The 10672-nt window shown below is 53.6% G+C and overlaps 1 pseudogene; it reads left to right on the plus strand.

Moving 5' to 3' along the window:
* LOC137306827 (protein Wnt-7b-like) overlaps window positions 1–7540 on the plus strand; it is an 8204-nt pseudogene extending 664 nt beyond the window's left edge.
* The last annotated feature ends 3132 nt before the right edge of the window (window positions 7541–10672 follow it).

Genomic DNA, 10672 nt, shown 5'->3' on the forward strand with positions numbered 1-10672 from the left:
TCTGGGGCTGGACGAGTGCCCAGCACCAATTCCGGCACAGCCGCTGGAACTGCACCTCGCTCGGGAGAAGACCGTCTTCGGGCAGGAGCTGAGAGTAGGTACGTGACATAAACTGACCGCGCTGCGTTACGCCGCCCGAGCCCCAAAAACCACGCCTAGTGTTAGCTGTGTCTCGGTGGGTCTCACTCCCCCCTCCGAGTCACAAGGTTCGAGCCCCCACTCCAGAGACTCGAGCCCCGTAATCCAGGCCCCGACACTCCCCCCGGTGCCGGTACTGAGGGAGCGCCGCACTGTCGGAGGGTCGGTACTGAGGGAGCGCCGCACTGTCGGAGGGTCGGTACTGAGGGAGCGCCGCACTGTCGGAGTGTCCGTACTGAGGGAGCGCCGCACTGTCGGAGGGTCCGGTACTGAGGGAGCGCCGCACTGTCGGAGGGTCGGTACTGAGGGAGCGCCGCACTGTCGGAGGGTCGGTACTGAGGGAGCGCCGCACTGTCGGAGGGTCGGTACCTGAGGGAGCGCCGCACTGTCGGAGGGTCAGTACGGAAGGGAGCGCCGCACTGTCGGAGGGTCGGTACTGAGGGAGCGCCGCACTGTCGGAGGGTCCGGTACTGAGGGAGCCGCCGCACTGTCGGAGTGTCCGTACTGAGGGAGCGCCGCACTGTCGGAGGGTCGGTACTGAGGGAGCGCCGCACTGTCGGAGGGTCGGTACTGAGGGAGCGCCGCACTGTCGGAGGGTCGGTACTGAGGGAGCGCCGCACTGTCGGAGGGTCGGTACGGAGGGAGCGCCGCACTGTCGGAGGGTCAGTACGGAGGGAGCGCCGCACTGTCGGAGGGTCGGTACTGAGGGAGCGCCGCACTGTCGGAGGGTCCGTACTAAGGGAGCGCCGCACTGTCGGAGGGTCAGTACTGAGGGAGCGCCGCACTGTCGGAGGGTCAGTACTGAGGGAGCGCCGCACTGTCGGAGGGTCGGTACTGAGGGAGCGCCGCACTGTCGGAGGGTCAGTACTGAGGGAGCGCCGCACTGTCGGAGGGACAGTACTGAGGGAGCGCCGCACTGTCGGAGGGTCAGTACTGAGGGAGCGCCGCACTGTCGGAGGGACAGTACTGAGGGAGCGCCGCACTGTCGGAGGGTCAGTACTGAGGGAGCGCCGCACTGTCGGAGGGTCAGTACTGAGGGAGCGACGCACTGTCGGAGGGTCGGTACTGAGGGAGCGCCGCACTGTCGGAGGGGCTGTCTTTCGGGTGAGACGTCAAACCGAGGCCCCCGTCTGCCCTCTCAGGTGGACGTAAAAGATCCACGGCCACTATTGGAAGAAGAGCAGGGGGAGTTCTCCCCGGTGTCCTGGGGCCGATATTTATCCCTCAACCAACAGCTAAAAACAGTTCATTACCACATTGCTGCTTGTGGGATCTTGCTGTGCGCAAATTGGCTGCCGCGTTTTCCCGCATTTCAACAGTGAGCACACTTCATAAAAAGTACCTCGTTGTCTGTGAAACACTTTGGGACGTCCTGAGGATGTGAAACACACTGTAGAAATGCGAGTTCTTTCTTTGCCGTCGATGGAGATTGTGCGTTTCCCACCCACTCGAATGCAGATCATTGACTGGGGGCGGGGGGAACGCACAAATTTTCCATTTGCTGAAATGTATTTACCCGCGTCCCTGGCTGCTTGTGGGGCAGTGTTCTCTGGTGGGGATTGGGACCCGCCCCCCCCTCCAAGGACAGATCCAATTCCCTTGTTGTCCCAAAACTTTTAAAGGACCCAGGGGTGTGCGGTTAAAGGGTTAAATTACGAGGATGGGTTCCACAGACTTTCCCTCGAGTGTAGGAGATTGAGGGGACGATCTAGTTGAGGTGTTTTAAGATGATTAAAGGATTCGATAGGGTCGATGGAGAGAAACTATTTCCTCTGGTGGGGGAGAGTCCAGAACAAGGGGGGCAGAACCTTAAAATTAGAGCCAGGCAGTTCAGGGGTGATGTCGGGAAGCATTTCTTCACACAAGGGGAGTGGAATCTGGAAAACTCTCCCCCAAAAAAGCTGTCAACGCTGGGGGTCAGTTGGAGCTTTCGAGGCTGAGATTGATAGATTTTTGATAGGGATATGGAGCTACGGAGAGTAAATGGAGTTGAGATACAGATCAGACATGATCTAATTGAATGGCGGAACAGGCTCGAGGGGCTGAATGGCCTCCTCCTGTCCCTGTGCAACAGGCTCGAGGGGCTGAATGGCCTCCTCCTGTCCCTGTGCAACAGGCTCGAGGGGCTGAAATGGCCTCCTCCTGTCCCTGTGCAACAGGCTCGAGGGGCTGAATGGCCTCCTCCTGTCCCTGTGCAACAGGCTCGAGGGGCTGAATGGCCTCCTCCTGTCCCTGTGCAACAGGCTCGAGGGGCTGAATGGCCTCCTCCTTTCCCTAAACCAAATAGGAACACAGGAAAAGGAGTAGCCCCCCCCCGCCCCGGCCCCACCGCCAGCAACCTCTCCCCACCCACCGCCCCGCACCCCCCAAAACAAACCAGGAGTCACTGAGACGTTTCCCTTTCTTTCAGGTAGTAAAGAGACTGCATTCGCTTACAGCATCGTCGCAGCTGGGGTGGCCCATGCCATCACACAGGCCTGCAGCCAGGGCAACCTCACGGACTGCGGCTGCGACAGGGAGAAGCACGGCTACTACGACCAGGAGCGGGGCTGGAAGTGGGGCGGCTGCTCGGCGGATATCGAGCACGGCATCAGCTTCTCCCGTCGCTTCATGGACGCCCGCGAGGTGAAGCGTCACGCCCGGCGGCTCATGAACCTGCACAACAACGAGGCGGGGAGGAAGGTCAGTGCCGCTGGGTCGCTGCGATCTCTCTGGCCCGTGCCTGTGCGTGTGCATTTGTGCGTGCCTGTATGTATGTGCGAGTGTCTTGTGTGTGTGCGTGCACGTATCTGTGTGCACGCTTGTGTGTGTGTGTGTGCACGTATCTGTGTGCGCGCTTGTGTGTGTGTGCACGTATCTGTGTGCGCGCTTGTGTGTGTGTGTGCACGTATCTGTGTGAGCGCTTGTGCGTGTGTGTGCACGTATCTGTGTGCGCGCTTGTGTGTGTGTGTGTGCACGTATCTGTGTGCGCGCTTGTGTGTGTGTGCACGTATCTGTGTGCGCGCTTGTGTGTGTGTGCACGTATCTGTGTGAGCGCTTGTGCGTGTGTGTGCACGTATCTGTGTGCGCGCTTGTGTGTGTGTGTGTGTGTGCACGTATCTGTGTGCACGCGTGTGTGTGCATGCACGTATCTGTGTGCGTGCTTGTGTGTGTGTGTGCACGTATCTGTGTGCGCGCTTGTGTGTGTGTGTGTGCACGTATCTGTGTGCGCGCTTGTGTGTGTGGTGTGCACGTATCTGTGTGCACGCTTGTGTGTGTGTGTGCACGTATCTGTGTGCGCGCTTTGTGTGTGTGTGCACGTATCTGTGTGCGCGCTTGTGTGTGTGCACGTATCTGTGTGCGCGCTTGTGTGTGCACGTATCTGTGTGCGCGCTTGTGTGTGTGTGTGCACGTATCTGTGTGTGTGCACGTATCTGTGCGTGCTTGTGTGTGTGCACGTATCTGTGCGTGCTTGTGTGTGTGTGTGTGCACGTATCTGTGTGCGCGCTTGTGTGTGTGTGTGCACGTATCTGTGTGCGCGCTTGTGTGTGTGTGCACGTATCTGTGTGCGCGCTTGTGTGTGTGTGCACGTATCTGTGTGCACGCGCGTGTGTGTGTGTGTGTGTGCGCACGTATCTGTGTGCGCGCGTGTGTGTGCATGCACGTATCTGTGTGCGTGCTTGTGTGTGTGTGTGCACGTATCTGTTGTGCGCGCTGTGTGTGTGTGTGTGCATGTATCTGTGTGCGCGCGTGTGTGTGCATGCACGTATCTGTGTGCGTGCTTGTGTGTGTGTGTGCACGTATCTGTGTGCGCGCTTTGTGTGTGTGTGTGCACGTATCTGTGTGCGCGCTTGTGTGTGTATGTGCACGTATCTGTGTGCGTGTGTGTGTGTGTGCACGTATCTGCGCGCTTGTGTGTGTGTGCATGTTTCTGTGTGCGCGCTTGTGTGTGTGCACGTATCTGTATGCACGTGTGTGTGTGTGTGTACGTATCTGTGTGCGCGCGTGTGTGTGCAAGCACGTATCTGTGTGCATGCTTGTGTGTGTGTGTGCAGGTATCTGTGTGCGCGCTTGTGTGTGTGTGCACGTATCTGTGTGCGCGCTTGTGTGTGTGTGTGCACGTATCTGTGTGCGCGCTTGTGTGTGTGTGCACGTATCTGTGTATGTGCTTGTGTGTGTATGTGTGTGCACGTATCTGTGTACGCGCTTTGTGTGTGTGTGTGTGTGTGTACGTATCTGTGTGCGCGCTTGTGTGTATGTGTGTGCACGTATCTGTGTGCGCGCTTGTGTGTGTGTGTGTGCACGTATCTGTGTGCACACTTGTGTGTTTGTGTGTGTGCACGTATCTGTGTGCGTGCTTGTGTGTTTGTGTGTGTGCACGTATCTGTGTGCACACTTGTGTGTTTGTGTGTGTGCACGTATCTGTGTGCGTGCTTGTGTGTGTATGTGTGTGCACGTATCTGTGTGCACACTTGTGTGTGTATGTGTGTGCACGTATCTGTGTGCACACTTGTGTGTGTATGTGTGTGCACGTATCTGTGTGCGCGCTTGTGTGTGTATGTGTGTGCACGTATCTGTGTGCACACTTGTGTGTTTGTGTGTGTGCACGTATCTGTGCGCGCTTGTGTGTGTGCATGCGCGTGTCTGAGTGCGTGCACCTTTCTGTATGTGTGCACGTGTCTCCTTGCACGCGTCTCTGTGTGCACGTGTCAGTGCGTGTGTGCGCGTGTGCGGGTGTCTGTCCGTGCGTCTGCATGTTCGAGCATGTGTGTGTGTGTGTGTGTGAGAGAGAGAGAAGGACAGTGGGACTTGGTGGTGCGATGGGATAGAACTCTACTGTTATAGCTCCCCCAGAATGGCCCAGTGCATTAACTGCTCCTCCAGGTTGGTGGGGAGAGGTAATTAGGGCGTGGGGTATAAAGACTGGCGTAGACCAGTTGCCCCCACTGGTTGACACACTGAGGCAGCTGACCGCACCTTTCTACCCCTGGGATTTGGGATTCTCCCTTACATTCTCGCGAAGGCTCCGATAGTTCTCATCGATTCAGCGGTGGCCCAGTGAGCTCATGGTGTAGGGAGTAACATATTAGCATGGATAAAGGATTGGTTAGCTAACAGCAAACAGAGAGTAGGCATAAATGGGTCATTTTCAGATTGGCAAGATGTAATGAATGGAGTGCCAGAGGGGTCAGTGCTTGGGCCTCAACTATTTACAATCTATATCAATGACTTGGATGAAGGGACCAAACATATGGTTGCTAAATTTACTGATGACACAAAGGTAGGTAGGAAAGTAAGTTGTGAAGAGGACATAAGGAGCCTACAAAGGGATATCGATAGGTTAAGTGAGTGGGCAAAAAATTGGCAGATGGAGTATAATGTGGGAAAATGTGAACTTGTCCACTTTGGCAGGAGGAATAAAAAAGCAGTATATTATTTCAATGGGGAGAGGTTGGAGAAGGTACAGAGGGATCTGGGTCTCCTAGTACATGAATCAAAGAGTTAGTATGTAGGTACAGCAAGTGATTAGGAAGGCAAATGGAATGTTGTCATTTATTGCAAGGGGAATGGAATACAAAAGTAGAGATGTTTTGCTACAGTTGTACAGGGCATTGGTGAGACCACATCTAGAATACTGTGTGCAGTTTTCATCTCCTTATTTAAGAAAGGACATAATTGCTTTAGAGGTGGTTCAGAGAAGGTTCACTCGACTGATTCCTGGGATGAGGGGGTTATCTTATGAGGAAAGGTTGGACAAGTTGGGCCTGTATACATTGGAGTTTAGAAGAATGAGAGGTGATCTTATTGAAACATATAAAATCCTGAGGGGACTAGAAGGGGTAGATGCTGAGGGGATGTTTTCCATTGTAGGAGAGACTAGAACGGGGGGACACAGTTTAAAAATAAGGAGTCTCCCATTTAAGACAGAGATGAGGAGAATTTTTTTCTCTCAGAGGGTCGTGAGTCTGTGGAACTCCCTATTCCAGAGAGCGGAGGAGGCAGGGTCATTGAATATTTTTAAGGCTGAGTTGGATAGATTCCTGATTAATAAGGGAGTCAAAGGTTATAGTAGGTAGATGGAAAAGTAGGGTTGAGGTCACAATCAAATCAGCAATGATCTTATCAAATGGCAGAGCAGGCTCGAGGGGCCGAATGGCCTACTCCTGTTCCTATGTTCCTTCTCTAATGTAAGTTCATATAGAAGTTTACAACATGGAAACAGGCCCTTCGGCCCAACATGTCCATGTCGCCCAGTTTATACCACTAAGCTAGTCCCAATTGCCTGCACTTGGCCCATATCCCTCGATACCCATCTTACCCATGTAACTGTCCAAATGCTTTTTAAAAGACAAAATTGTACCCGCCTCTACTACTGCCTCTGGCAGCTCGTTCCAGACACTCACCACCCTTTGAGTGAAAAAATTGCCCCTCTGGACCCTTTTGTATCTCTCCCCTCTCACCGTAAATCTATGCCCCCTCGTTATAGACTCCCCTACCTTTGGGAAAAGATTTTGACTATCTACCTTATCTATGCCCCTCATTATTTTATAGACTTCTATAAGATCACCCCTTAACCTCCTAATCTCCAGGGAAAAAAGTCCCAGTCTGTCTAACCCCTCCATATAAGTCAAACCATCAAGTCCCGGTAGCATCCTAGTAAATCTTTTCTGCACTCTTTCTAGTTTAATAATATCCTTTCTATAATAGGGTGACCAGAACTGTACACAGTATTCCAAGTGTGGCCTTACTAATGTCTTGTACAACTTCAACAAGACATCCCAACTCCTGTATTCAATGTTCTGACCAATGAAACCAAGCATGCTGAATGCCTTCTTCACCACCCTGTCCACCTGTGACTCCACTTTCAAGGAGCTATGAACCTGTACTCCTAGAAGTTCCTTCTCTAATTCCGAATAACAATCTCTTTGGTCCTTAGATCCTCAAAGAGAGCATGAAAATGGATTGTAAATGCCACGGGGTATCTGGTTCCTGCACCATCAAGACCTGCTGGATCACCCTGCCCACCTTCCGGGAGGTGGGTTTTGCCCTGAAGGACAAGTACGGCCAGGCGGTGCAGGTAGAACCAGTGCGAGCAGGCCGAGGCCACCAGCCCACCTTCCTGAAGGTGAGGAGGACCCAGCACCGTAAGCCCCTGCCCACCGACCTGGTGTACACCGAGCGGTCGCCCGACTACTGCGAGGAGAGCCCGGCCACGGGCAGCCCGGGCACCCGGGGCCGCAGGTGCGAGGGGAAAGCCTCGCAGCACCCGCAGCCGGGCAGCTGCGAGCTCCTGTGCTGCGGCCGGGGCTACAGCACCTTCCAGTACACCCGGGCCTGGCAGTGCAACTGTAAGTTCCACTGGTGCTGCCAGGTCACGTGCAGCCGCTGCAGCGAGAGGACGCACGCCCACACCTGCAACTGAACGCTGGACGGAGAGCGCGGGCCGGGCCGGGCGGTGGGGGGGGTGGGAGAGCTGCGGCGGAATCTTCCTTTGCTCGCTCGGGCCAACGGGGTGGGGGGGGGGGGAGCCATTGGCCGGGGGGGGGGGGGTTCAGCCGACGGACGTTTGGCGCTACCTTACGACCCCGCTCTCTCCGCGACATCATCCCTTTCCTAATTAAGCACTACGTTACGACGTAGCTCCGTCTGCGACGCCACCCCTTAATTAAGCACCACGTTACGACGTAGCTCCGTCTGCGACGCCACCCCGTAATTAAGCACTACGTTACGACGTAGCTCCGTCTGCGACGCCACCCCTTAATTAAGCACTACGTTACGACGTAGCTCCGTCTGCGACGCCACCCCTTAATTAAGCACTACGTTACGACGTAGCTCCGTCTGCGACGCCACCCCTTAATTAAGCACTACCTTACGACGTTGTTCCAGCTGGGACGTCACCCCTTCTTAATTAAGCACTACCTTACGACGTAATTCCATCTGCGACGCGCCCCTTTTTAGTTAAGCGCTACCTTATGACGTCGCTCCGTCTGCAACGTCACCCCTTCTTAATTAAGCACTACCTTAGGACGTCGTTCCATCTGCGACATGTCCCTTTTTAATTAAGCACTACCTTACGTCATCGCTCTGCGTGCGATGTCGCCCCTCTTTAATGGCATTGCTCCTCGTAGCTGGGAGCTTTATACGGACGGGGCTTTACGCCGCGTACCTCATACTGGGCATTATTCTGCCGCTAAGGCGCAGCAATTGGACTCTGATTGGCCTCGATTGGTTCTTTGTCTTCAAGGAGCCTCGTGGGAGGGAGGGCAGGGCCACACATGACGTCTTAAGTCCACCACCCCGTTAATCTGCGTCTCACGCCGCTGGTACTGGCGGATTTCGCTGTTCTGGTTTAGGATTTAACCATCGATGAAGCAAAGATCGGCTCTCTCCAAACCTCCAGGGCACACGAGGTTCCAACAGGACAGCCCAGCAAGTAAGAGGCTCCAGCGCAGACAGGTTGAAGGGCCCGACTCTCCGGCACTGCACAGTGGCAGGTTGGACATCTCAGTAAGAAGTCAGACTGGCTCTCTTTTTAAAGTGTGATTTGTTACGGTTAATTAGAGGTCATAACCCTTTCTGGCTACGGGTCAGTAGGGTACTTGTTTTGTACGGACACGTTTACCATTTTGTCCCCGAGCTGTAAATCCAGGGCCCGGGTGTTTCTGGGTGCTAAGATTTCCAGAGTGCTTCCCTCTACTGTGTTAAGTTTGTGGCGCTGTACTCGTTCTGTACCTGGCCCTGGGCGTGTTTGGTGGGACAGTGTAGAGGGAGCTTTACTCTGTATCTAACCCTGTACCTGCCCTGGGAGTGTTTGATGGGACAGTGTAGAGGGAGCTTTACTCTGTATCTAACCCTGTACCTGCCCTGGGAGTGTTTGATGGGACAGTGTAGAGGGAGCTTTACTCTGTATCTAACCCTGTACCTGCCCTGGGAGTGTTTGATGGGACAGTGTAGAGGGAGCTTTACTCTGTATCTAACCCTGTACCTGCCGTGGGAGTGTTTGATGGGACAGTGTAGAGGGAGCTTTACTCTGTATCTAACCCTGTACCTGCCCTGGGAGTGTTTGATGGGACAGTGTAGAGGGAGCTTTACTCTGTATCTAACCCTGTACCTGCCCTGGGAGTGTTTGATGGGACAGTGTAGAGGGAGCTTTACTCTGTATCTAACCCTGTACCTGCCCTGGGAGTGTTTCATTTGGGATTCTATACAATGCAAGTGAATGAGAAGGAGTTTGATCCATTGGGATTATGTACAATGGGAGTGAATGGGAAGGGGTTTGATCCATTGGGATTCTGTACAATGAGAGTGAATAGGAAGGGGTTTGATCCATTGGGATTCTGTGCTATGGGAGTGAATGGGAAGGGGTTTGGTCCATTGGGATTGTGTGCAGTGGGAGTAAATGGGAAGGTGTTTGGTCCATTGGGATTCTGTACAATGGGAGTGAATGGGAAGGGGTTTGGTCCATTGGGATTGTGTGCAGTGGGAGTGAATGGGAAGGGGTTTGGTCCGTTGGTATTCTGTACAATGGGAGTGAATGGGAAGGGGTTTGGTCCATTGGGATTGTGTACAATGGGAGTGAATAGGAAGGGGTTTGATCCATTGGGATTCTGTGCTATGGGAGTGAATGGGAAGGGGTTTGGTCCATTGGGATTGTGTGCAGTGGGAGTAAATGGGAAGGTGTTTGGTCCATTGGGATTCTGTACAATGGGAGTGAATGGGAAGGGGTTTGGTCCATTGGGATTGTGTGCAGTGGGAGTGAATGGGAAGGGGTTTGGTCCATTGGGATTCTGTACAATGGGAGTGAATGGGAAGGGGTTTGGTCCATTGGGATTCTGTGCTATGGGAATGAATGGGAAGGGGTTTGATCCATTGGGATTCTGTGCTATGGGAGTGAATGGGAAGGGGTTTGGTCCATTGGGATTCTGTGCTATGGGAGTGAATGGGAAGGGGTTTGATCCATTGGGATTCTGTGCTATGGGAGTGAATGGGAAGGGGTTTGATCCATTGGGATTCGGTGCTATGGGAGTAAATGGGAAGGTGTTTGGTCCATTGGGATTCTGTACAATGGGAGTGAATGGGAAGGGGTTTGGTCCATTGGGATTCTGTGCTATGGGAGTGAATGGGAAGGGGTTTGGTCCATTGGGATTCTGTGCTATGGGAGTGAATGGGAAGGGGTTTGATCCATTGGGATTCTGTGCTATGGGAGTGAATGGGAAGGGGTTTGGTCCATTGGGATTCTGTGCTATGGGAGTGAATGGGAAGGGGTTTGATCCATTGGGATTGTGTATAATGGGAGTGAATGGGAAGGGGTTTGGTCCATTGGGATTGTGTACAATGGGAGTGAATGGGAAGGGGTTTGATCCATTGGGATTGTGTACAATGGGAGTGAATGAGATGTGGTTTGATCCATTGGGATTCTGTACAATGGGAGTGAATGGGAAGGGGTTTGGTCCATTGGGATTCTGTGCTATGGGAGTGAATGGGAAATGGTTTGGTCCATTGGGATTGTGTACAATGGGAGTGAATGGGAAGGGGTTTGGTCCATTGGGATTGT

Source organism: Heptranchias perlo, chromosome 45 (assembly GCF_035084215.1).
Source record: "Heptranchias perlo isolate sHepPer1 chromosome 45, sHepPer1.hap1, whole genome shotgun sequence".
Taxonomy (NCBI): Eukaryota; Metazoa; Chordata; class Chondrichthyes; order Hexanchiformes; family Hexanchidae; genus Heptranchias; species Heptranchias perlo.